Below are 24,722 nucleotides of genomic sequence, written 5' to 3'. Positions count from 1 at the left end.
AGAACAATAACCAGATAACAGCTTCCTGACACAAGATAACAGCTCCCTCGTAGATCTAAGAATAGCACTCAATAGTAAAAACTCCTCAATTACAATGTGTAGGAAAAACTATACCCTGCCTGAAACCAGTTCCATCATGAAGAGCTGGCTCTTTCTGAAAGCACAGGATCAGGCAAAATGACCTGAGATGGCTACACGCCAATATTACAAGTAGAAAATATACTCGATGGTTTCGAAATACAATTTTATATGATTGATTGAATTATTTCCGATATGTAACAATGTAATTTAGAAATAAAAACGACACAATAAAAATAATGACAGCATGCCTTTAACATACCTCCCAACATTTTGGAAGTAAAAAGAGGGACAAAAATTTTTTTCACGCACGTAGCACAGCAATTTATTGACCACACCCCTTTCTGTGGCCACACCCCCTAATTACCATGTTTGTTTTACAAAATTTGGCAGGTTATGAAAGTTTGAAAATATTTCTCCTTATCTAAACTGTGTTTTTGTGTCTCAAAATTGTTACAAAGTATCTTATTTGCACCTGTTAGCTGTTCTGGGCTCTCTGCTAAAAGCCAATTAAGTGAGAAACTTTGTTTCTTTTTCTGGCTGTTCAGTGCAGAGAAAAGAGGGACTTTCCAGTACAAATGAGGGACTGCGTGTTGAGCTGTCAAAAGAGGGACTGTCCCTCCGAAAAAGGGACAGTTGGGAGGTATGCTTTAAAATGTAGGTGTATATGTAATTTTGCCATCCTATAGACCAAATATAGACTTGCTCTATGATATAATTATAATAATTCTAATTCAGAAAAAAAAATCTGTACTAGTCTGCAGCCCAATATGCATGTATGTAGCGTAAAAACCTAAAACTTTTTCTTGTCCTCCTTCACTTTTGACCTCCATGCACAGACATGCTCACAAGCAACTGATATAATATATAATCACAAGCAACTATTATATACTCACAAATGATATACTGTATACTTACAAGCAGGGGTGCTTCGCCAATGAGGCAAGTTGAGGCTGTCGCCTCAGGCGGCAGCGCCCCACTAGGTACCAGGGGCGGCAAAAATGCTGCTCCTGGTACTTTAAGAGCGAATTTCCAGGGGAGGGGGGCAGCAGCAACTGCTGCTGCCTCAGGCAGTGGAGGGGCCAGGATCACCCCTGCTTACAAGCAACTGATATGCTGTATACCCACAAGCAACTGATATATAATCACAAACAACTGAATTGTTCATTGGTTTTAGAAGTGCTCCCAGCATTGTCTGACCGTGAATGTATAATTTATATACAGGTATGAAACCTGTTATTCAGAATGCTCAGGACTTGGGGTTTTCCGGATAACGGATCTTACCCCATAGTTTGGATAGCCATACCTTAAAGGACCAGTAACAAAAAAAATGTAAAAAAAAATTTGTTTCTACTTAACGAAAAAAAACACCAAGTCAGTTTCAACTTTCAATTCATAAGTCTTTATTAAGAAATTACTTACCGATTCTGTACTTGCCCTCATCTTTAGAAACGGTGACAGGGCAATAATCCATCGTGCGGTGCTCGATTTCTCCTCCCTGTCTTCTATAGGAGATAGCTAGGGAGGAGAAATTGAGCGCCGCACGATGGATTGTCGCCCTGTCGCCGTTTCTGAAGAGGAGCGCAAGCAGAGAATCAGTAAGTAATTTCTTAATAAAGACTTTGCGAATTAAAAGTTAAAACTGCCTTGGTTTTTTTTTTCATTAAGTAGAAACGAATTTGTTTTTTTAAAAAAATATGTTACTGGTCTTTTAAGTATACTAGAATATCCTGTAAACATTAAATAAACCCAATAGTCTAGTTCTGCTTCCAATAAGGATTAATTATAACTTAGTTTGGATCAAGTACAAGCTACTGTTTTATTATAACAATTTCCACAACCAAGGAAGGACGGCACTCCGGAAAAAAAAGCAGGTTTATTGCAGGGTCCTGCAGATAACAATCGCAAATATTATAGATATTTTTAAATATTTGAATTATTTGGATAAAATGGAGTCTATGGGAGATGGCCTTTACATAATTCTGAGCTTTCTGGATAATGGATTTTCAGATGACAGATCGCATAGCTGTCCCAGAAAAATAATAAAAGTTTTATCTTAAAACAAGTAATAACTTACTCCAGTGTCTTTTTCCTCTTTCACATATATATATCAAGCAAGATGGAAAGCCTGATCAGCCTCTGGACATCATCAGTGAATAAAAAGATTAAAAAAAAAAGGCAGTCTTTATTAATTTACACAACGTTCACCTCACAAAGAGGGGGAGGTATAGATCACTAGTATAGATTGTTTGAAAGAAAGAGAGATAGTAAAACCCCCACACTCTCTAACGGTATCTGATATGGAAGATTTTGATTAACTGATTGTCGTATACCAATTATTATAGTGTAATAATTTGTATACGGCAATCAGTTAATCACAATCTTCCATATCAGATACCGTTAGAGCAGGAGTGCCCATACTTTACTAATGCGAGGTCTACTTTTAGTGATAATGTCCCATTATGCGCTACATCCATAAAATCATTGTTAGCATTCTGTTCCATGGAAAATATTACTTAAATATTATATTGATTCATGAGAGAATTTATATTGATATATTTTAACAAACAACTATTTCTTATGTAACCTTAACATAATAAATATCTGAATGAAAAGCATGACATAGGAGGGTATTTTAGACAAGCTGTTTGTTGGCTGCAGGGGAATGTAGTAAAAGTCGCAAAGAGCAAAACAATTTGCACCAATAAGACTAAAAATCCACATCTCGCAATGTAATATTGTTCCTTAAACTGTTTGCATTGCGAAATTTAATGCGCATTGCGAATTTTAATTGCGCACTCATAAGAAGTGCTTAAAGGTGTCGTAATCTTTTAGAGCAAACATAACGACTTTTTCAGTAAGAAGTTTTATTACATTGACTGCGCATTGGCGCAAACTATAAAATTCGCAAACGGTCTTTCACTGTCGGAAGTGGTCGCTAAACAGTTTCCGGGCTCGCAAAAGCTATATTAAATTCGCACAAAGCAAAATTTGTTCGCCCAAAGGCATAACTTTTCGCATTGCGAATAGTTTTTCCGTTAGCGATTTTTATTACATTCCCCCGTTAGTCTTATTGGTGCGAATTGTTTTGCTCTTTGCGACTTTTATTACATTCCCCTGCATGTGTTCAATTCAAATTTTTAATGCTTTTTAACTTTGCACAGTACTAGTTTTTGTATTTTTAATAACTAAAAGTGTATGTATAGGGCATGTGGACAGGACGTCTTCCCAAGTGCTGCTTGCTGCCTTGCCCTGATATTGAGGAAGAAGGAAATGGTGTCGGTTGTGCAGGTACACATGAGTTCTTGTGTATCATCTCATTCATTTAATCCTGTAATCAATAACACTTCCATTATATTTATGTGGCAACAATAAGACTAACACACAATAAGGGTTAAAAATAAAACCTTGGCCATTCCATTAGAAAGCAGGAAAGAAATGTTTCATGTCTTGCAGCGCATGCCCTGCACTTTAATGTGCAAAGCCACAAAGCTCTATGACATTGGGTGTATGTGTGTGATAAGGGTGCCAGAGATTTCTCCCTCCTGAGCTGCCCTCATTTTTAATGACACAAGTTGCCCACTACCATTGCTGTAATAAATGGACCTGTTGGTGCACCGTAGCAATCCATAAATGCAAGATTATCATTTTGCAATGCTTTGCTTTCAAATAGCTACTTTGCAGTGCTTGACTAAATGTATGATAACAAATTGGTCACGGTGTATTAAAATTTGAGGGAAATTATGTGTTCAAAATGTAGGAAGTTGTATCCTCTTAAACAAGTGTGTTGCCCTTTAAATCAATTTTCCAGGTTCACATTAATATCTTGCAGAAAGAAAAGGCTGAAGGTTTAGTATGGGTTGCACTATTTACCTCTGTGAATTTTGTCATTACCAGAATGCTGATATTTAGTTTCATGCAGTCGCACCTTGTTTTGTTATGGAGTTAGGCTCTAACATGGAGAGCTGGCATTATGCACTGTAATCCCTCCATAGCTGACAGATTGACCTAAAGTCAAGTGGTGATGGATACCTAAGCAGACAATGTAGTGTTAGAGTCTTTACAGCTTATTCAGCTTTTGTTAAAAAAAAACATGATTTGCAGGCTATTATCAACAAGCAACGTTGTGTTTTTAGTGGAAATATATTATATCAGGATGCAGCTTCACATTATTTGTTATTGTTTACTAATCACAACATCTTTAATGGATTTTATTTAGAGGGGAAAAAAGGAAGGGAACCTTGCGCCGACACGTGTCATTTTATTTGTACATTTCAAAATACGATCCATTTTCCAAAATATCGACATAACACAATAAAAAGTAAATAATATGGAATTTAAAAATATAAACCAGCTATGTTTCGTACTTTACATTTTCACAACTAATCACTGGATTACTGAGTTTCAAGTATTTTACTGAAAAAAAATATTTGAATTACTTGGCAAGATGTCAAGTGCTGTAAAATACAATTTTAACTTGACTGAATAAGTATAAAATAGAGATAAACTGCACTGCTTTATAGGGAATATTATATTCAATGTGCTTAAATCTTTTTTTTTTAATATGATCTAGAATATGTTTGCATTAGCAGTAATAAAATGATGAACCCTAAAGCAAAATGTAGCATTTTGGATTGTTAACCAGGAACGGGCTACTAGAAGATTTTATAGCTGGGTGTCATCCATTATGCTAAACATAATAAATGATTTCAAAAAGACTTTAAACTGCTATATCTTTGCTATTCCTTCAAAAGGGTAACAGAAAAACCAAAGTGAGGTGAATAGTTGTGTTGTGCTTCTATCATGACTGAAACAAATTCTTCATGTGCTAAACAATGGATTAGTTGCACATTTGTCGCTATGAACAGTTGGATACTTTAAAGGGTAAAATGTAAGAAAAGAGCAAAACAATATAAAGTAGACCTGCAGTTTCAGAAAGCTTTTGCTTTAATGTGCAGCTATCAGCACATTTTTAATATATAGAATTTTGTGGAATTCTGACTGATTTGTAATATGTAGAGGGAAAAAAAAAGCTTTTTGTGATACAAGAAATAAAATGTAAATTGTGTAATAGTTAGTAGGAACACAGATCAAAGGTGTTTTTAAAAATATTTTTGAATGAAATCCTTTAGCATGTGTGCGAGAAAAAAAATCCAACTCCAACAAACATTGTGCTGACTTATATTGTTATGTGCTGATCACATTTATTCGGACGTTAAGTTCACTGGTTATCATGACCATATTTTTGGCTGCAATTGTTAATAGCATTAATAATGAACAGGCTGTATCGTTTGACTGCATGTTGTGTTTTTATTGCGTTGTGTTCTCATCTAAATAGACTCCAATAATGTTCTTTCACTCCCCGTCTTCACATTTAACCTATTTAATAGCATAGGGTCCTGGATCCCTTCTGCTGCTGAAGGGGTTTATTCCAACTATCAACCCCTTTCTGCCAGCTAGACAATAAAGTAAAAATGGGGCTCTCTTTTTGTTTGCTTTAAAACAGAACTGATTATTTGTATTCCTTTTAAACTGCTCTGAATTGAGTCAAGGCTGCATTTATCCTTCCATGCAGCGTGAGCACACGGAAAGGATTCACGCTGCTCTGGAGTACCAGGGATAAAAAAAGAAAGCTATTACAGTAATTATTTGTTATTATTTAATGTGTAGTCCGGGAGGCATTCTCCATCTTTGAATGTTTGACACATTTCATGTGAACATCTGTTGTTGATTCATGTTTCTGGTGTTATTAATCTTCTTGTAGGTAAGCAGGTGATTCACCGAGTCCGGTTCCTATTGTCCAGGAGCAGTTTACTCCGAGCGCTGACAAAATAAAATGGGCCCACAAATTGATTTCTGCTTTTCAAAAGCACCAAAGATTAGGAAAGGTAAAAATAAATATTAGTCCTGAGTGTCATCTTTTCCTTCTTGTATGCTGTTTTATATCCATTGCTAACTTTCTAGAATGTTTATTTAGTATTGCAGTTATTAAAATTAGATCATTTATCTGCCTCCTTTATCTTTTTTCTTTTCCAATTAAACCACATTTTTTATTTTCAGTGTATGCCTGTTAGTAGCTCAGAACTGAATTTATCTTTTTCCATTTTGCTGTGTGTCTGTATAACAATATGCTCCCCTCCTGTTATTCCTCTGTATTCTTTTTTTTTTCTGTTGGAGCCTTCCCACACATTTGCAGTAAATATAACATGTAGATATGAATTTGTGGCTTACTTCTTGAACAGAAGACATGCTGTGAACCTGTACTATTCTACAACAAAATCAGTAGCATATTCATCTTACAAAATTGAAATCAAGTCAAATTGAAAAAAAAGCACTTGATATTGTTAGCTATATTAATTCTGTGTTATGCCGGTTCATGATTCAATGGCCATATAATTCTTTTTAATTGTGAATATTAAAAAGTAGCTCTATTTGGAACAGCGATTTTAAGACCAGAGAGTTGGAGACACAAGAAAGCAAATTAACAGTGGAATATGGTTGTTGCTAATTTAGTGCATCATTGAGTCTCATGTTTCCTGCACTGTGGGTTTCTGCTATGTAAATATTGCAGTGGTAATGTACAATCTGTCTCCACATTGTGCCAGTAATACTTAAATTAGGTGTCGCCTGAAGGAAGGTTTTGATGCCAGTTGTAGCATTGTCAGTTAATTATCTCTTAGTTTATTTGAAATAATCCAGTTTACACATTTTAAAATTATGGATTTTTTTTTTACCTTCATGTTAGAGTTTACTGTATCTCAAACCTCAAATCATTAAATAGAAATTACTCTGAAATGTGGATCATCACGCTGTGTACAGTAATTAGTTACATATGGGGCCTTATTTGCAAAGCAAGTATACTCAACATCTAGTCAGAGCCACTAACAATCTTGTTTGGCATAAAGAGCCTTTTTTTCACTTGCATTGTACCTTCATTTAATGGAAATCATAATGCTTGCTTCCTATATCATTTTCTTTGGCACAATATATCATCCTTTTCTCTCATGAGAACACGTTTCTGAATGCATTCGGGTTTCGTCCTCACAAGATACTTTGGAAAACAGCAATGTTATAGATACAAATTTAAATTGGAGGAAATGCTGGGCTGGTGAGACTTCAAATAGCTTTGTGCTTGAGAATGAACAGCACTAAAAAAAAGTACTAAATTAACAGGATACTTGATATTCATATCACTACAGACTAGAGCTTGAAACTCGATATTTTTGTATGAATCCTATTTATTTCAGTTTGAAAAATGCTTGTGGTGGCCACACACTGGCCAGCCATGTACATATTTGACCAATCTGCACTGATGCATGCCTAAAGTGCATAGATTTCAGGGAAAGGAGGATGAAGGTACAGTCTCCCCTCCATATTGGTAATTGCTAATCACCTACACCAACGGCAAGCATTTGTAATCACCATTTTCTGTTCAACAGACTGCCTGTGATCCAGTGGTGATGCAGTTGCTGCTATTGGCACTTCTCTGTCAGTGCTGCTATGGGCTCTGCTCTTGTAGACTATAATGGATAATATACCCCCCTACTAAACTATCATGGATATTAGAAATCTCCATGTTCCGTGAAGTCATTTATTGATGCTGTAGTTGTATATATTATTCTCCAATGAACTGACAGAGTATGGGTTGACTAAAAGTTAAAAATAATGAGGTTATATATAAAGCCATCATTTACCCTTTATAGAATCAGATAGTAAACTGAAATGTGCACAGACATTTCCACCAACATGTAAGTGTTAAATACAGTACTCCTATAAGACGCATAGAAGAGTGCACGGGCTAGGTGCAAGTTATTAGCATTTAGCAATCTAAAGGCCCTTAGGGGCAAATTCACTAACCTGTGGAAATTAGCCAGCGACGGCTTTGCTCACATCGATAGGCAAAAATTTGCCAGGACAACGCTAATTCACTAAAATGCGAACTTGCGTCCAGGGCATCAAAAGATGAAAAAGTTACGCTAGCGTTAATTCGGCAAGCAAAGTTGCGCTAGCATCGGATAATTTGCATACAGCAGGAAGTACAATGGACATATATGTTGCAGCAAATACATTACACTACACAAGCCCAGGGAACCTTGATAAAAGAAAATAGAGTTGTTAAAATAGAGTTGTTATATTGCCCTACACATGAGCCCAGTGTATAGTTTATGTGCCATATGTTAGGAAATGTAGGGGGGAAGCCGGGTACCCTATAAAAAATTTACGATCTTTTGCAGCCTATCACCCTGAAAAACTGAAAAGTCGCCAGCATTTTTTGGGACTTAGAAAAATGTTCACATTTTTTTTGAGGAAGTCCTATCTACTCTATCGCACTTCGCCTGGTCTGAGGTGGCGAAGGCAAGTCTGGCGCAAGAGGTAACATTCATTAAAATCCGCATCTTAATGAATTTGCGTAGTTACGTCCATTCGCCAGAGCTAAAATTCGCCTGGCACTATAATGTGCGAAGTAGCGCTACAGTCTATCTCCTTCGCTAGTGAATTTACGCCCGTTAGTAAATCGGCAAAGTCCCAAAATGACGTCACGCTGGCGAATTTTCGCCAGCATTAGTCACTTCGCCTTTTAGTAAATTTGCCCCATAGAGCTATAGCACTTGTGTCTAGCCCTTTGTAAAGAAGCCCTATTATATTTTAAATATATTGCTGGGGATTCTAATTTTGCTAGAAATACTACCTAACTTGTTCTATTAAAAATGCTAATCATGGAGCCTATCAGTGTATTAGTGAATTACTTTGACATTGCCCTGAAAGTATGCCAGTTCATATTTATTAGGCTGATGTTCTCTCACGAGTGAGATTTTCACAACACTTGGGGGCAGATTTACTAAGGTTCGAATAGTAAATGTGAATTCAAATATTCAAATTTTTTTTTTTTGGTCAAAACTCACAAATTCGAATTTAAAACCACCAACTCGAATTTGAATGTGAGATTTATCACACCTTGCCCAGTTCAAATTCGACTATTCTTCACATAAAACCTATCATGTTCATGTAGAAGTCAATGGCAGAGGTCCCTTGAACTATTTGAAGATGTTAATAATAGTGATGAGCCAAAGTTTTGCCAAGTTTGGCTTCGAAAATGATGCCCCATAGACTCCAATGTGAGAAAAAAAATTTGTGCATCAAAAAAAATTGGATGCACAAAAAGTCGAGGTTTCTTTTGGAGGAAAACTTGAATTGAATTCAAATTTTCAGGATGGGCCTATTAGATCGAATTTTAGACTTTTTCAAAATTAATATATCAGTCAAATTGTGAATAAAATCAAATTCATTTGAGTTTAAAAAAATTCACATTGGAATGGCTGAGTGACTTGAAAACAATATATAGTTTTATACTTTTGTTACATGGGCAGCTATGGGTTTGCTATCATAGCAACTGTAGATATTGGAGTTATCACTATATAGAAAATTCTTCATTTGTGATTTATTCATAAGTGATGTGTATATATGGGTTTCTCCTGGTTGAGTCTCAAAAATTTCCTTGGTATAGCATGAGGAAAACAAAAAGGCAGCAAAAGCTGTTATTGTGAATGAGAATTATTGGCAGTTATAGAAGTAAAGCAGTAGCCATGCTCCAATAGTGTGGCAGCAGTTTGGATAAATTACCACTTTTAAACCTTGTGTAAACATAAATATTTTACGTAAAAACAGAATTGCCTTTCTTGTAGATGCTGTGAATAAGTGGAGTAAATTTGTTGTATTACCTCTTTTAGCTGAAACAAATTTCATATTTCCTGAAAGGACATTCTCTAAAATGTTCCACCATGCTAGAATTTTTAGACATGAAAATAAATAATAAAATATTTTTAACAGCCACAATATAATTTAGGAATAAGCTTATAAATAACTGATGTATTTACTTGACAGGTTGTAGTATGAATGATAGGGTGTTTATTGAACAAATCCTGTTTGCTTTACATTCACTTGGGAATAGATCTCCCAAATATGTTGCTGCAATAATACAATTTTTCTTGGTTTTACACTCTCTGCACCTATAGTTTTTTATTGTGTCATAGGCAGTTCTCCTGTATATGTTTATTTTTGAAAATTGTAATCAAAAGAAACACAAAAAAGTTGTATTCATTATATTAGTAGATTTTTTTTATCACGTTATTGTTATTGTTATTATGCATGGCAATGTTGCAACTATTTATTGACTGCTATTGGTATTACTGTTATTATTATTGTTGTTATTATTGTTGTTATTATTAATAATAATAACTATAATAGTAATAATAATAGGAATAATAATAATACAGTAATAATAATAACATATTTATAAAAAACAAAACATACAGAACAACCAATAACCAATACACAAGATAAAGAGAACCCTGCCCAAAACAGCTTACAATCTAAAAGACTGCTATGTGATTTATTTGATTTTTTTGCAATTTGTTTTCAGTGTGTTGAAAATTAATGTTTAACTTGTACTACGACTAAAGGTCAAATCAAATCTACAGCTGATAGGTATCCCAGATGCCCCTTTCCAGCTTATTTACAACTTCTGAAGTGACACAGGCAATAGAGTTGTTATCTGGCCCTGACTGACCTCCTGGTGTTTCATTGGTAGTGATGAGCGAATTTATTCGCCAGGCATGGATTCATTGGGAAATTCCACACTTTGCTGCCTGCAATTTTTTTCGCAAAACTGTGGCAAAAATTAGCTGTGAATTTTGCTGCGACAAAAAATTGTCATTAGTCGCCCCGAAGAAGAGGAGATGTGTCAACGGGCAACTAATATCCCTGAATCTGACCGTGTGTCTCTGCCCTAAAATTTGAGGTTATATAATGTCCAATCCCACTTTTACCCAACAACGAATACTCAAGAACACTATTAGCAAGTGAGAAGGCTGTAGTGTTTAGATATATTATCAGTTGTGCTATATGCTGCAACCTGTGAAGAACAAAACAATCAACATATAATATAAACAACACCCTCCAACACAACACAGATCCAAAACTATGGAGCATGTACAAAGATGGATCAGAAAAAGGTCAAAGCTGACCCTGGAGCTCTAGGCCATATGCATCACATTGCTATTGTCTGGCAATTGCACTCATTGGTATTAAAGCATATTACTAATTCATATTGTTAATGAGTGCATCAGCAACTACTATATCATATATAGGAACTACTGTTGAAAGCCTTAAACACACACTGAGCATTTCTATGTTCAGTTTCTTATATTGTCTGTTCTGGTGAATCCCAAAAATATATGTCCCCAGTCAGCAATAAAAAGTGTTGATTTTATAAACACTTAAAATTCATAATATAAATTAAAACATGATCATATTAATACAGCATAATGAGATATAAATAAAGTCCATGAAGTAGGTCTGCTTTCCTGGTGTTGATACACCACGGGCAGAGAAAAGACCCCATGTGCTCATGATCTAATAGGTATGTGGCAAAAAATATGTTGCTTATCTGTAGAACAAATCAATATAAAATATACACATATATACATTTACAGGAAAAGTTAGCTGTGATATACTAAAGCTGCACTCTTCATTAAACCCTACTCTGTTTTGTTCTGTTCACAGACATACTCTGCTGGAGAATTGTGTCTAAATCTCCACACTAAATACCTAGAATGACTTTCTGTATATCGCCAATATTTACCCAGTCACTATTACCATCATTTGCCATAGGGCAAAAATAATTTTTTTTTGTTTTTAAACCTGTTTTTGAACCAGCATATTTCCCACTTGAAGGCACTTTCAGATAGAAAGCTTTGTTTATACTTAAATATAAAAATTATAAAATATCACTGTGGTTCCTCCAATTTTTCAGGAAAGAAAATATTGTAAAACAGAAAGAACACTGAGCAGTAAATATTGTGGAAACAATTACTTTTTGTATCCAGGTCACTAACTGATATGTGTCCTAGTTCTACGTGCAGACCATACAGGTATAGTTTTATGCTGGTTAGAGAGGCAAACATAAAAAATAAATGTAAAACAATGTATATTAGTTATTATAAAAATAAATATTTTGATTCTGTGCCCTGAGATATGCATTTTGTTTACTTGTGCTGCAGGGTAGTTGGTTGCTTTTAGGCCCAACTCCTTCCATTCCCCCTCCACATTGTAAATAGACTTTCCAATGGTACTGCATGGGTTACATAGGATCTTGCACTCAGAGGGGATTTCTCTACATGGGAAATGCAATCTGTTTGGGTTACATATACAGGTACCAGGAACCTATAATTCTTGAGAAACAGTTAGTATTTATAGTCACAGCACTCACAGCATTAATAGAACAAATAACAGTAAGCTACTTAAAAGCTTATAAAAAATTGACTAAACACATTTCAATATGTTTGTGTCCAATGTATATCTGCTATGTATCAATGTTAAAGGTTATAACCTGCCAGCAATCGACTAAATTTTTTCTACCGTACTACATTTATATTTTTTGTGCAAGAGCAAAATCCTCTATGCGCGCATTGACCGATGGATGCTGTGTCTGTTAGTGTGCCCCAAGCTGATCTGTTTATTTACACCAGCAGAGATATGACAAAGTCCTAAGATTCTCTTGTGTAAATATTAGATGTTGTATGACAATGACTTTTTTATTGGTCTATCATTGTAACATACCCTGGTGGTCTAGTGGTCCTTCTTCCTCAATCAACGGTAAGCACTAGGGCACGTGCGGCGCACACTTCCGGGTTTTACACACCATGCACGTGATGTCATCACGCCTAGTGGTGCGAAATTCAAATAGTTAAAGGGGCTTTGAGCTCAAACTCATTGCCCGTTGTTAGATTCTTGTCCTATTTGATTCCTGTTTTGACCCTTGCCTGACTATCTGTTGAACTCTGCCTGTACTGACCCCGGCCTGATTGGCCTTGTTTGAACTCCGCCTGTACTGACCACTGCCTGTCTGACCCTGCTTGCACCCTGCCTGTACCAATAGTGGTCTTCCTGACTACGCTTTTCGTCTATTCCCTGAACTGGTTCCTTCCATCCAAAACCTCAGTAACGACTGTGCCCTTTTGCCTGTCCAGAACTCTTGCTTGGCTCCTCACTTATTAAGACCTGCCGGCCTCTGAGTAGCTGAGGGCTCCTCCCGAGGCCAAAGGTGGCTGCTACAGGCGGAAGCAGAGCCTTGACCAGGGAGCTTAGCACCTGTTCTGGATTTAGGGAGCCAATTCTGACAGTCATCGATAGACAGTGTGACCCCTTTTGCATTTTCAATTTTTATGCAAACCTCAAATGACCTAAAAGTCCTACTATATAATTAAAACCTGATTAAATAATTCAGTAAAAAGTTATACTTGTTCATTTATTTCTGATTCAAAGTTAGATATTATGATCCAAAGTTATTTAAAATCCAAAGTAACAACGAACCGCTCAGATTCTCAGTTCATTTCAATGAGAAGTTAGTTTTGGGAGTTTAAATCAATGGGAGGCCCTGTCTAATTTAACTTCACTATTCAGGTCTCATCTTAACAAAACTGGTTTGTGGAAGAGCATCATTGCTCAAACAAAGGACATTTCTGAACTCCTCTAAAAAACAGTTCAAAAACAGTCCTGGTCTCTGTCTTTCCCTTTATAATAATATAATATGTTGCACATGTATATATTTCCACACTATGTAAAAATGGCAAAGATGGTATTTTATGAAACAAATGGCTGGTGGGTTTGGCCATCTTACACTGGTGCCAGTTTGTTCCTTGTAGAGCTTGGGGCTTTGTGGATGCAATAACTGCTACACAACAGTGTAGTGATCATGAGCAAGATTTAGAAGGTGCATTTTGATAAAATATGGCAAAGGTACAGGCTTTTGTTTTCTAATTATTTGTTTGTTACCAATCCCCAGGTTTGATTTACCCAATCTGAACTGCTTAGAATGTATTTGGGTCACTGTGAGTTTGAGCAACTTGAGATTTGAGTGAATGGTTTTTATTGCCAAAATCTGTGGTAGCTACAGTGTACACCTGTGTAATCCCAGCAGGGTTCTTGTCCATTGCTAAGAAAGCATTTCGCATGAATGGCTTAATGCCTGAGTGTGGTGTTCAATTTGTCTTTTACCAAGAAGTCTACTGTTTTATAAAATAAATCCTAGTTTTACAGTATTTTCTAGTGATTTTCCTGAATCCAGGGAGATATGATAAAAACTGATTTTTGTATACTAACTTTAAATCATTTTCAGAATTTCGTGATGCATTTCTATATATTGAATCTCCCCTGATATACAGTATGTTGCTTCTGATTTCTACTCACATTGCAGAGAATGTGATTTGTTTTGCATTATACCTGGATATAATGATATCTGAATAGCAGGAAAAGCAAGTCCGGTTGCAATGCAACATTGTTGTCTTATCTGCAGTAATAGAAATCTCTGTAGAACATTGTTCTAGCCTACTATAAATGTCTTTGCTATATTTATGATACTATGTTGATGTTATTCAAAACACACAATAACTATATCTTGCCATAAACGGAGGAGGAAAACAGGACAACATGGTACAGGTTTGCTTCTGGCAACAAAGATGTTAATTTATCCAGGGTGATATTTTACCTCCCGCTTCTCCAGGCTTTGGTTTTGTGACAGTTCTGGACCTCAGCCAGCTTCGGTTTAGTGGTTGTCATTGACAACAACTTGCTGGATCTGGATTTCATTTTTCTGTCTATTTTTTTTATAATTCCCTTTATCCCATATTCTACAAAATATTCCTGATCTGAAAACTGACAGTTGCATTTAATTTATAGAATTTGTTGAAACTCTGTAGATCACCTGCCCACATTTTGTTTAATTTTTCCCTTCACCCCCAACTGACACCAATTGCTTTCAGATATATTTAGCAGTGAATACACTTTGAAAATGAATATAATGCTTCGCTTCCGTGTAATAATGGAAGCAAAATGTACCTTCTACTCTGACAAGCACAATTAAGAAGATTTTGAATACTTAAAGCCTGTTCACTAACTGGTTTCTGTAATGGGGGAAGAAAAGGGAAAAAGGCAGATCAAAGACAGTTATCGCAAGCAAACATATGCTCCCCAGCATCTCCAACCTTAAATGTGATCACCAGGAGGAAAGCTTGTTATGGAGAACCCTCAGTTCATGAATTTTCTCCTAGAGCATAGTCTGAGTTCAATTTTAGGCCATCTATATGTGATAAATAAGTGGGGGAAAAAATACTAGTCGCAAGAGACAATATTCAAATTGAGACACCTTGACACTATCAAGAAATGTCTGCTAATATTCTAAAAAAATAAGTTTACAGCATGGTTCCCAGTGAAAGTACTTCTGGTCTGGTCTCAGTGGACATTTTATTAAAAAATTTTTAACAAAACATGCAGTGTAGATATGTAAATATTTTAACATACATGTTTTTGTGTATATAGATATATCGACTCTGATTGTAGTGTAACCTATTGGTATGGAATTTAATGCACTTATACACATGCATTTATTCATGCATTCCTGTATAGTGGTGCCAGGAAGTTCTTATAATGCAAACAAAGAACTGTTTATTAGTCATAGACAATGTCCCCAGGTTTACTCACATCCAGTGGTTAGAGGAAAAAGGCACAGGCACATAACATGCAGCTTTACACATGCTGACACTCCCTTAGGACAGACTTGGCAGGCATCCTACTTCACCTCTGCAACATATTCCGGTAGTGGTCTCTGGATCAACCTCAGGGCAATCATCTCTCCTGATTCCCTCTCCGCTGGGATCCCTATACTACAGGCAATATGGCCTGGGAAAGATACCTATAGTCAAATACAAGAGTCCTCTGCACTCAACCCATTATCAATATATTTAAGACAGCGACATTTTGTGCATACTGCTACTAAAAAATGCCTTACCCTTTAAACAAAACAGGGATTGTTTGTCCATATATTGCAATATATTTAAGCTGGCCAACTACGTCAAAGTCATCCCATATCTGGCCAGTCCTATGCTCAATTTTATCTGATTCATTAAGAATTCTATTGCTTCATTATACATTTTACAAAGGGACTAGGTATTACCTGCAACTTAACTTGCTGCTTTCAAAGTAAACCTCCATACTTGGCTGCCCTTTTATTAGACACCAGTGGGATCACCTGACTATAGCTGGGAAGGGTGGGAGCTACAACATAGAGCTGGTCACTGCTCCTGTATAAACTATAACAAACAAGGGAAAGTTGTGCTCACCACTATTTTTTAAAACCATTAGGCGGGGGTGCAATGAGGCTGTGACCACAAAATACATATAGTCAAATACAAGAGTCCTCTGCACTCAACCCATTATCAATATATTTAAGACAGCGACATTTTGTGCATACTGCTACTAAAAAATGCCTTACCCTTTAAACAAAACAGGGATTGTTTGTCCATATATTGCAATATATTGCCCTTCCCTGGTCCCCCCCTTTTTTTCTCTTTCTGTATCCTTTTCCCCCCTCTTTTTGAAAATCAATAAATAAAGATTTGAAAAAAAAAAAAAATTAGTGGTGAGCACAACTTTCCCTTGTTTGTTATAGTTTATACAGGAGCAGTGACCAGCTCTATGTTGTAGCTCCCACCCTTCCCAGCTATAGTCAGGTGATCCCACTGGTGTCTAATAAAAGGGCAGCCAAGTATGGAGGTTTACTTTGAAAGCAGCAAGTTAAGTTGCAGGTAATACCTAGTCCCTTTGTAAAATGTATAATGAAGCAATAGAATTCTTAATGAATCAGATAAAATTGAGCATAGGACTGGCCAGATATGGGATGACTTTGACGTAGTTGGCCAGCTTAAATATATTGCAATATATGGACAAACAATCCCTGTTTTGTTTAAAGGGTAAGGCATTTTTAGTAGCAGTATGCACAAAATGTCGCTGTCTTAAATATATTGATAATGGGTTGAGTGCAGAGGACTCTTGTATTTGACTATATGTATTTTGTGGTCACAGCCTCATTGCACCCCCGCCTAATGGTTTTAAAAAATAGTGGTGAGCACAACTTTCCCTTGTTTGTTATAGTTTATACAGGAGCAGTGACCAGCTCTATGTTGTAGCTCCCACCCTTCCCAGCTATAGTCAGGTGATCCCACTGGTGTCTAATAAAAGGGCAGCCAAGTATGGAGGTTTACTTTGAAAGCAGCAAGTTAAGTTGCAGGTAATACCTAGTCCCTTTGTAAAATGTATAATGAAGCAATAGAATTCTTAATGAATCAGATAAAATTGAGCATAGGACTGGCCAGATATGGGATGACTTTGACGTAGTTGGCCAGCTTAAATATATTGCAATATATGGACAAACAATCCCTGTTTTGTTTAAAGGGTAAGGCATTTTTTAGTAGCAGTATGCACAAAATGTCGCTGTCTTAAATATATTGATAATGGGTTGAGTGCAGAGGACTCTTGTATTTGACTATATGTATTTTGTGGTCACAGCCTCATTGCACCCCCGCCTAATGGTTTTAAAAAATAGTGGTGAGCACAACTTTCCCTTGTCTGGGAAAGATACCTCCAATCTATCACTCCTGTGTTGGAGCTCAGAGCTGCTCTTATCTAGCTCAACCCTGACTATCTTACACTCCTAGAGCGTACTAGTACTGGGAGCTCACCTGCCACTTTCTATTCCTCATTCACAGGGTTTCCTGGTCCCCGCCTTGGAGACATGACTTTCTGGGCCTTGCTGCACCCAGGCTCCCCTGGGCACACCCAGCTGGATCAACATCCAGCAGCCAAAGAGGAAGTGGCCACTCCTTACACACACTATAGTGCAGTGTGGCAGGAAGTTGTCATATCACCTCTTGGCCAATAACACTGAGCAAAGGGTGGGGCCTTAAAGCCATAGGGTAGATTAACCCCCTATGGGCCCCTACAGTGGCTTGTAATGTTTTTTTATGCATTCCATCACACAGAAATGCATCAGTTAATAGAGCCCATACTTCTCTATTCTGCTGGTACAGATGACACTATGCTGAACACAGGTCAAATTCTACAAGACTCCTGCATTTAGCAGTACCACCCAGGCGGTGGAACAATAAAAAGGCCATCATAATGGAACCATAGAACTGTAGGAAGGTGAATCTAGTTTAATTGTCTCAGTTTTCGTAATAGAACTGAATATTGAGCAAGGGGCTCAATATTTACAAGTGTTTTAGTCCAGGTTTTTTTTTAAAGCTTTTATTTTTGCATTAACAATAACACAAAGCATACAGTGGGAAGGAAATTAAAAAGGAAAAAGGGTTGGGGGAGGGGGAATTGGTGGTTGAGCCACCCGTTGGACAGTCCAGGAGACATATTATGCCAAAAGAGTTAGTCCATGTCTGTGTTGGTGTCTTGACATGAGGTCCAGGGATCCCAAATTTTAGCAAATTTTTCTGGGCAACCTCTACTCAGGTAGGTCAGCCTGTACATAGGTAGAGCATCATTAACCAATTTCTTCCACAGTGGTACCGTAGGGGGGTCTCGGAGCTTCCACTTTAGTGCAATAACCTTCCGTGCATAAAAGAGTAGTAAACGGAACAGTTGTCGTGCAGCTTGTTGCGGAATTAAATGGTCTAAATGACCTAGTAGAAAAATTTCCGGTGCCAGAACCGGAGGAAAGTCCAGATAAGTCTGTAAATATATGGCAAGGTTCTTCCAGTAAGTATTGATAACCGTACAAGACCAAAAAGCATGCATAAAGGTACCTGGTTCCAGACCACACTTATAACACAAATTATCTGGGACCAATCTCATATGAAACAAACGTACTGGGGTATCATACAACCTATGAATCATTTTATGCTGTATAAGCCTATCCCCGCTACTAATCACCGTGGAAACAAAGGTCGATGTGATATCATCCCAATCATCCAACTCCAAGGTAGGGATATCTTGGGCCCATTTACTATAACATTTTGCGTACGGGTTACCTCTTTGAGAATTTAACAGATTATACACATTAGACAGTCGTTTCTTCTTTTCAGGTACCTTAAGCAAAGTTTCCAAGGCTGGGGTTTCCAGTAGAGGTGCATTAGAGAATTGGGCATTCAGAGCATGTCGAACCTGGAGATACCTGTAGAACATCGTACGTGGCAACTGAAATTCTTGGGACAAGTCAGTAAATGACTTAAGTGTCTGGTTGTGATACAACTGGCCCAAATATTTGATGTTATAGGTCGCCCATAATTGCGGGTCCAAGCAAGTATGCCTGTACGGAATGTGGAAAGTGGCCATCCGTTTTGAGAGATGCCACGAAAATGGCAGATTAGCCAGTGACTCAAAGGAACCCGCCACCGCAGCAGCAGTTATGCTAGCAGTGTCATCAGCCAAAGGGTTGAGCCACCCTGCCACATGAGTAAGTTGAGATGCTAGATAGTAAATAAAAAAGTGAGGCAGAGCTAGGCCCCAAGTGCCTTAGGTGCAGTTAGTGATGCTAGTTTGATTCGAGGTTGTTTGTTTGCCCTAATAAATGATGACACCATGGAGTCCAACCTTGAAAACAGTGCTGCCGGCAGAACATTAGGTGCGTTCTGGTTTATACACATCTTTAAGGCCACAGCACAAGGATTTTTTGTTATCCGCATGAATCTCTAGTGGGAAACCATAAACAACCACATAGTAGCCTCTAGTTGTCAAGCAAGACAACTTTATGCTACTGCAGGAGGCATAAGTGACACATACGTTTTCACGCTAGCTGTTCGCATTAATGCCAGTGGGTAGGGAACTTTGAATGTTTTGTCACCAGCACTGGTGGAGATTAAGTGCAATTCTTTTGTTGCAGGCAAAACAGGGTACATCTTAAAAATAAAATAAAACTGTCTAGATTTGAACCTAACAATTATTTTCTCTTTTCTACCCATAGTTCTGCCAACCACACAGACATACATTAACAAAGCCTTACTTTCTCACAAAAGATCCTCAATAAAGCACATGAGCTGGTTGAGAATTTGTTCCAAAATCTGGGGCTGAACAAACATTCCAAAATTCCAGACCCAGAAAGAAGCATCATTTCAGAGTGACAAATTTTCCTAAAATTTTAAATACCTTATCAAAATCTAGGTAAATAATTCAAATGCTTTGTATGCCAATGCATGAACCAGATTTAGCTATAAAGCAAGGGATAATGGGATTTGCAATGCACTTTTTTTCTGTATATACAGTATGTATATATAAACTTTAAACACACTCGAACACTGGCAAGAGTGTTGTGTTGACACTAAACATTAAAAACACACACCCCCATTAAATTTTTATATTGGCCAGTAAAATAAAAACGTATAGGAACTTTATTATTGTAAACTGAAGACACCCAAAGGTCTTTAAAATCCAGACATTATTTATCAGCTGAAGTGCAGCACTGATGGGCTGCAGACATTTCATTGGTTAAGATAAACCTCATACTAGAGTTGCAGGTGGAACCTTCCATAGTGCATTTGTAAGATAACCATCTATATCATAAATAAATGGATTGGAATGCGCTAGACCAAGCAGTGATCTATCATGTATATGCGAGTGCATCTGTTTACTATAAGTGGTGGCCTATAAAGATAAACATACTCAGGTATGAGATCTGTTATCCATAAGCCTATAATCATTTTTCTATGCCTGGGGCAAATGCATGGGGAGTAGGGTAAAGAAGCTAGTTTTTTCAGCTTTTCACTTTACTAAGCATTTACATCAGTACAAAGAAAGAAGATGACGGATTAGGATCTTTCTGTGGTACCTGCTGAGAAGAACCCGGGCTGGGGCAATTTTCAGCTAACAGAAGCACTGGCCACGGGTATCAGGCAAGTGATTTTAATCACTGGGGGATGTCTAACATTTGGCACTCACAGAGATTCACTCTTTTAAATACATGGTTTTATGGAATTTACCTGGCTTTATATAGTCTCAATACACAGCAGCCAATCCCTCAATTTACATTTTTTATGAATGTATGATAGATTGAAATATTGCACATTCCAGGCACAGTAGCCTTTTGTATTGTTGTATGTGGGCTTGGAATATATGTACCTTCTCACTTTCATTAATCATTTCAATGTGGCATAGATATATATATATATATATATATATATATATATATATATATATATATATATATATAACTTGTACTGTCTGAACTGCCAAAGACTGACTGGGGATTATGGGATTGAAGCTTGTAGCTATCCTTACCTTAGTGCCTGCTAGAGTATTACTGTAAGATGCTAACACTGCCAAGGAATGTTAATCACTGTATATATTATTGTTAATGTGTAAATCTCCAGAGTGAGAAGAAATGATTTGTGGCTGCTGTTCTTTGATGTTTTGCGGAGTGCATTCACTTTCCATGGTAGAATGACATAAGCCCACCACATCCCTCTCTGATTAACCCCGTATTTACCCAGTACCCTACCTATATCGTGCTGTTTATATCTTTTTCATCCTCTTTTTCTTTTCAAATTATTTTTACAGATTTGCAATAAAAGGCAGATAGAGGAAACATACACATCATCCTATTTTTCCATTATGCATACATGTCCATCCATTAATTACCTACCTACCTGATATGGTACATGAAAGTGTCGGTACTTCTTTATGCCACCTATCCAACACTCCCAGAACCAATAGTTTCCGGATTTGGTCCTTGGATTTACCATTTGTTCTGTATCTATGTGTGTTCCTTTCACTGTACGACAAGAGATGTTTTACAGACCTACAGCGACACACATAGACAGCAAAAATAATATTATACTTTCTCTTAAAGGAGAATGACATTGCTTTCCTTTATTTATAGTGTAACATTATCCATTCTAGTTTAAATGATATGTCTGCATCTTATATATAATTGGTTTATATAATTGGTTGGTAAGTATAGCGTAAAATAAAATATAACATTTATAGTACATAGAATAAAAATCAGGGACAAGGGCTTATTTTAATGATGTTTATTCTTATTTATAGGTGCTGGTTATGTGTAGCTTAGTAAACATCAAAGTACTATAGGGTGACAACCTTTTGCATTGAGATTTACTTTTATTTGTCTGACACTAGTGCATATTGCCTGATAATGGCTCATATAGGCCTGCTCTGACCTCCTGGTTAGCCTGGCATCCATGTTAACCATCTAACAGCCAAACAGCTGGATGTTAGCATTTATGCCCAGTTTATGGAAAATTGTGTGCAACTGTTAGTTAACATGGTATTACTGGTGAGAAGATAAGAAACGTCTGATGTGTGTGTTATCTTATGTTAAGTGTGTATTTTTAATCTATACATTTCTGACACACCTATTTACAAGTAATAAAATTAGCTTCTTCAAACAAGCATAGTATGCATGCCATAGTATGACATGTTTCTTTCCAGAATTCCAGTATAAAAAATGGTTGCCTGTAATATAAAATGCTATACGTGTGCAAGCTTTACCAGTACAGACACAAAGTAGACCATGCTTTGGTAAAACATGCTCAAATTTTTCTCTACTCAGTTTATGGCATCACTTCTGATGCACAACATCAATAATGGCATTGCATGCAGGCCCGGACTGGCAATCTGCGGGTTCTGGCAAATGCCAGAGGGGCTGCTATAAAGTCCCATAGAAAGTCAGTATTTAGTGGGCTGGTGGGGGCTGTTTGGGCCTCTGTGTACCTGAAATGCCAGGGCCTATTTTAATTCTCAGTCCGGACCTGATTGCATGTTTTTCACTTGGTGCAAATCAGTTGTGCATGAAGTCGCAGGCTGGCTAGGCAAAACATGTAGTGCTTGAATTGAATAAAATCACTATGGTGAAGCCATAAGCTACTTGGTTTGCTTTCAGGGTAAAATGTATTTAATACTTGCAAGTTTTAACAAACGGCACAGGGTTGCTGTCTATGAGAAGCACATACATAAAGAAGAAGGACAAAGTAATTTGTGACCTAAACCTTTGTGCTCTAGAATGGCCAAATCAGAGTGTAGAGCTCAATTTTGTTGTGATATTATATAGAGATGTCCATGCAAAGAATCCCATAAATATCTTATGAATTGAAACAGATATTTTGGAGGCACGGTCCACATGTCATCCTAGCGATTGTGCAAGTCTGATCCAATTAATACTGCTAAAGGAAGATTTACCAGTTATTAAATCAAATAATTCACAAACCTTTTCCAGATTGGATTTGGTTGCCACTTCCAGACTCAAAAAATATTTTCTTAAACTAGTACAGGTTTAGGGTAGGTATCCATGGGTGTTTGAAGTTGCATTTGCTGTGGTGCACTCCACCATGGAAACTTTAATTGTAAGCAATCTTGGTACATACTCTCAAAAGGGAAGTTACACACATGAGGGGAATGTTTCTAAAGGCAGCCACACACATGGGTTGATCTTTTATGTTTTTACAAGGGGCCACAGGGACTGAGAGCGTAAGAGGGGCCACACATGGTATGGACTCCTCCTTATTGTTCTTATAATTTTTGCAGAGCCTACAAACAACTGAATCTACAGGAAAGGAAGAGGAGCTGTGGCTTCTCTTGTGGCTTCTCTTAACTTCCTCATCTACAAATGCACAATTCGCTGGCTAACATGATGCATTGGCAAATTAAACTTTACAATAGCCACAGTACATTGCTATCATTCGTAACCAGCAGGACAGCATATGTGACTGCTCACAAGTGTAATATTTTAAGGCCCTTGAAGATGGAGTTAGTCCCAGGGTTCCCAGAGTGGCTAGTATCATTAGATTCAGCAATTTGCACCTTAAGAATCAGGCACAGATATCATTTTGACACCAGTTGCTGGAAATGAGAACCAAACACAGAAGATTTTCTACATAATTGCATTCTATTTGAGTCTAATTGCACTCACAAATTGTATCAGGCATAATTGGAGAGTTAATTGCACGTACAAAATTATTATATAAATTATATGAATAAGACCTGGTGGAATGAATTTATGGACTGTGAATTTAGATAGTTTCACCTTTTTGAGGAGGGACAGAGGGTTTAACAAGTTGGGGGTTGAAGCCTTATGGGTGTATGCTACAAACCATAGGCAATTATAGGTTTGTAAATATGTTTAAAGACAAGTTTTTATTTCAGGTACTTCAGAAACCTACTATGAAAAATGCCCTTTTGGAACTGAACTAAAATGCTAAATTTATCTCCAACACTAGTGTTTAGGAAACAGTGATCATAACACGGTTTTACTTTGAGATTATGTTGCAGAGACAACTGTATAAGGGAGTAACTAATACATAAAATTTGAATTATGGAAACTTAGGCATTATAAGACCTATCAGAATATTTTCCTTGTACAAAAGGAAATACATAGTAAAGCAAAACCGTTATGGTTTTATAGGAAGGTTAGCAGTAAGGTAAATAAAAACAGGCATTCAAGTTAGCTGGGACAGAAAGAGGACAAAGCATGCAAAAAGCAATCGAAAAAGGTAAAATAGAGACTAAAAAAAGTATTACTGTGAGGAGTAAACTCACCCCCTAATTATTTTTGAAGTATGTAAAATGTAAAAAAAAAGACGGTATTAGAGAAAGGTAAAGTGGTTGATAAAGGCAGGGAAAAGGTAGGTCCTTTGAACTATTGTTTGTCCTTCCAAACACTTTTTTCTGTTGAGTTGTTTTCAGATTGTTCACTATAAACAAAGACTTTCAATTGCTTTACATCTTTTATTTATTACCATTTTCCCAAAATTTAAGTTTAAAGTGTAATGTTCCTGTCTCTGGTGCTGGCAGCT

The 24,722-nt window shown here is 36.9% G+C and overlaps 1 pseudogene; it reads left to right on the top strand.

Annotated features, from left to right (window-relative positions):
* The window catches only part of LOC108708975, a 77,096-nt pseudogene that overhangs the window by 50,909 nt on the left and 1,465 nt on the right, over positions 1-24,722 (top strand).

Source organism: Xenopus laevis, chromosome 2S, assembly GCF_017654675.1.
Source record: "Xenopus laevis strain J_2021 chromosome 2S, Xenopus_laevis_v10.1, whole genome shotgun sequence".
Classification (NCBI taxonomy): Eukaryota; Metazoa; Chordata; class Amphibia; order Anura; family Pipidae; genus Xenopus; species Xenopus laevis.
The sequence above is the reverse complement of the archived record's forward strand: the minus strand, read 5'-3'. Positions and strand labels throughout refer to the sequence as shown.